This window comes from Brassica napus, chromosome C5 (genome assembly GCF_020379485.1).
Source record: "Brassica napus cultivar Da-Ae chromosome C5, Da-Ae, whole genome shotgun sequence".
Taxonomy (NCBI): Eukaryota; Viridiplantae; Streptophyta; class Magnoliopsida; order Brassicales; family Brassicaceae; genus Brassica; species Brassica napus.
Window position 1 is genome coordinate 35,053,396 of NC_063448.1, and position 4,212 is coordinate 35,057,607.

The 4,212-nt window shown below is 32.2% G+C and overlaps 1 long non-coding RNA gene across 1 annotated transcript; it reads right to left on the reverse strand.

Annotated features, from left to right (window-relative positions):
• Positions 1–1,074: 1,074 nt before the first annotated feature.
• On the reverse strand, positions 1,075–4,005 carry LOC111201929. Its single transcript, XR_002654866.2, has 2 exons — positions 3,427–4,005; positions 1,075–3,348 (listed from the first exon to the last, which is right to left on the reverse strand). It is a non-coding gene; the product is annotated as an uncharacterized LOC111201929 (long non-coding RNA).
• Between the last annotated feature and the right edge of the window lie 207 nt (positions 4,006–4,212).

Below are 4,212 nucleotides of genomic sequence, written 5' to 3' on the forward strand. Positions count from 1 at the left end.
AAAAAAATTAATTGGCTAAGATTAGAAAATAATTATTTTTTTTAGAAATCTCTTTTGTTTATGATTTTAGGGAAAGAAGAAGTTATTTTCACATAATGACAGTTTTATTGTCAAATTCACAATCTAATTTATTTAATTGACACATGTCACAATCATATGAGGTGAAATATTTGAAATTATTTTTTTGGTTTATATTTTCTTAACACAAAAAATAAAAATATTAAATAATATCTATAATTAATTTTTAAGCAAATTGTTTTTAGGGTGATTTAGTCAAATATACCCAAACTCAATTCAAATTGGAAGACTATCCTATGAGTGACATATAAGGCTCATGAGATATCCTTTGCGACTGGATGAGACGAAAATATCCTTCTCATGACACTAGAAACGATGCTTTGTGTAAGAGGAAGGATTCGATGACAGCTTTAGTAGGTTACTATTTGGGTAGTAGGGATGCAGGCTATGATAATTGATCTCCACACAAATTTCAAGCTTCTTGTGATTATCGAAATGGAGAACTTTAAATAATTTTGAAAACCCATCAATATCAAATGTATATGCATATGTATATCCATGTTTGAAAACACGGATGTGGTGGGGGATTACGCGGCGGCGGAGTGCTTGGTTGTTGCCAGCCGCGACGAGTTCGTCACAATCGGTTAAAAATCTGGTTCATAAAATAATTTTAGTTTTTCGAATTTTAATTGCTCAAAATCGAATATTTCATGTGAAATCTATAGTTTTTATGAAAAAAAAAAGATTAATAAAAAACAGAATTTAGGTTAGTGATGATACATGTATGATGACAACCATGGTTAAAGTTGCAGAAAACCTAGACAACAAATAAAAGAAGAAGATAGGTTAATTACCATTTGCCATTCATTTAAAACATTAAATAAATAAATAAGATTATCACGGTTTGTCGTAGATACATGTTAGCTAATACATAATTTGTTTGTTATATTCTCTCTTAATTGATAACTGATGCATTAATATATCAAAACATGTAGTATTTTACTCAATGATGTTTTTGTACGCTATTTACCATTTTTATAGGTACTTAAATGAAAATTTTTTTTTTTTTTTGTCAACATTCTCTTTTTATTAGAGAAGCCCTATGGGCATTTTATATGAGAAGTTCATAAGGCTCAGTTATAAAATACATACTCAAAAGCAATAAATCAATACAGTCCGGTCCACTTTAATCCCATCAGATCCTCTTGAGTTCGTAGACTTGCCACTCCAATTCCACGCGTCTGCTAAGAAGAAAAGTTCTGCCACGCGTCTTCATCTTGATATGCATGAAGCCACACCACAAATTGAGATGACACATGTCTAAAACGCAGTGCCGCATGGAGAGAGAAGCTCTCTGAAGCAGCTCCGTCGGCAAACTCGATCTGAAGAGGTGTCGCCGCCGAGCACGGTTATGAACTCCTCAATCTCCATTCTTCGCCTAAACCGTCACTTGAGTACAAATCTCCATCAGACTTCAGATAATAACTCAGGGAAGATTTGGATGACCCAATAGAAGATTTTTATTGGACCACTTTCAATATAGAGAAGGTGCCAATTCATCTAAATCTCCATTAGATTCAACCAATATTACTCCAACATCACCTCTTCCATTCTGTCGAGGAGACTCTACCATAAAGTCGATATAACGACTCCACATCAAATGGGCAGAGATTGATTCCTTTTAAGAAGGAATAAGTGCAAATCTGAGAGGAAAGAGGAGACCCAACTTAAGCAAACGGGATCTGGATAAACTGCGAAAGAGGAGCCTTTAGTATATTATAATCAATCTTCACTGGAGAACAAAGAAAACCATCCTTGAAGCTTTGCTCCAGTTAAGATTGAACACACCAAAACTCGCCTACGCGAAGGGAACATCGCCATAGCGAACAAAGAAATCGATCTCATAGATCGAGAAAAGTAGTTATAATATATGATACACGAGAAAAAAACAAAAGAAGGGGGTGGCGACCGGTGGCAAATTGCTCACCGGCCACCGAAAGCAGTTTCAATTTCTTTTGTGTTTCTAGAGAGAAGTTGGAGCGTTTAGAGAGAGATGTTATTATACTTAGATGAAAAGATATACTACATATAGTGAATATTTATTCTTTTGTATTAAACAATGTATCAACCTCCGCAAACTTTTATCTGATAACAAGTCATATATCATCTAGTAGATAATATACCAAAAAAATACAAAGTTACAAACTATGTATTAGCTAACAAATAATTCTACATGTTTTGCTAATGATCATAATTATGAATAGCATATTAAAAGAATCAATAACAGCTAACAAAACATGTATCGAATAACAAAAAATGTATCGGGTAATAAATAGAGAAATAAACTACTAGGTATCTACAACGAAAAATGTATCAGCTAAAAAATTTGTATCAAGTACAATGTAACAACTAAAAAGCCATGTATCATCTAACCAACCATATATCTACGTACGACATCTATTTAGAAACATCTTACCTCACATTATCTCAAATAGCAACATAAAATTGAAGTAACATCTAACAAAACATTTATTTCAAATGGCGACATAAAACAAAAGACTAACTACACTGCTACTGCTATTATTATCTGCTATTATTCACATCCATCTATGTGAGCATCCAAAATATACTTCGTTGTGATCATATTTTGACAATAGTTTAAAGAGAAAATATCAATATTATTCGTTAACAGACTAACTACACTGCTACTGCTATTATTATCTGATAATATATTAACGAGTAAACGAATTATGGTAACGCTAAATAATGAAATGAACAGCTAAATGCAATTCTAACAGTCATATTATCAGATAGGTTAATCTTCATGCCTTCACATCACCATAACTCATACATAGACGAGAAGCTCTACTACTCATTCAGAGTTTTAATAAAAACTTAACAAATATGTTCATACCTTCACTCATCACTTTGAATTAACGGTTAACATGCTTAGATGTATGTTAGAGAAAAAACATAACGCTAGTGGTCAACTGACTTCTTCAAATTTTCATAATAATATAACAAGAAATTATTAATATTATTAGATAATAGACTAGCTGCAACGTTAATACCATTATTATCTGATAAAATGGTATCTAACGAGTAAACAAGATATGGTTATGCTAAATAATAAAATGATCAGGCTAATTGAAACCGTAACAATCATATTATCACCAAAACTTTCCGGCCTTAACATTATCTCTCGGTGACAATCTGATCAGCGATGCTGTCATCGACGACCAAGACATGAACTTCATCTTAACCCAGCGGTGGAGGTTCCATTCCTCCTATGATGATACTCATCATCTATGATCTTTGACACCACCGTCTCTGGCCAAAGACAAGCAATAGTAACTGATGAGAGAGTATAGCAACATGACAAGATAGAGAGAGAAAGATAGCTCATACATGTTTTCTTTTCTTCTTCTCCTCCTTCAAAACAGTCGGTGAATTTCTCTACAACCGCTTACATATTTTATGAAAGGACTAGGTCATTATCGGGATTTTAGGGATTTTGGTGAAGATTGTAGAGTCTCAATATTGTAATTTGGATTCTGGAGTTTTTTTTAAGATAAGAATGGTGGAACAACAACCGAAGGCTTAAAGAACAAATGAGAAAGAAGAACAAAATAGAGTGATTAGAGAAATTTGAATTGCAACTTTTTGATGCTTAAAATTGGAACAAAGATACAAAACTCTCACTGTTTCGTATGCTTTTGGAGAAAGACAGAGACCTTTCATTGACCGATGTGTAAAGGATGAGTCCACTGACACAAAACACAGAGGATCTGAGCCATAGGGGGACAACTATTACGGGTAAAAAAGTCAGAGATTGTGGCTTCTGAAGTAGAGTGTATGATGCCAATTAGAAGTGGGTTTAGGTGCACTGCCACCAATTACTCTTGTTTTTATTATTTTAATATATATATTTTTAATTATGAGATAGTTTAACACATTATATTTTTAAATATATAACTAACATGTGTCACAATCATGTTAATTAATAAGTTTGAAGAACCAAGCTTTATATAATAAGATAATAATAATTTTTAAAAGTAGTTTTTTCAAAATTAGTTTTTATTATCTTATCATATATATATTTAATCATTATATATTTAAACACATGTCACAAAATTAGAAGAAAAATTATTATCAAATAATCTTTTGCAATAATCTTTTGATTAGGATTTTAAA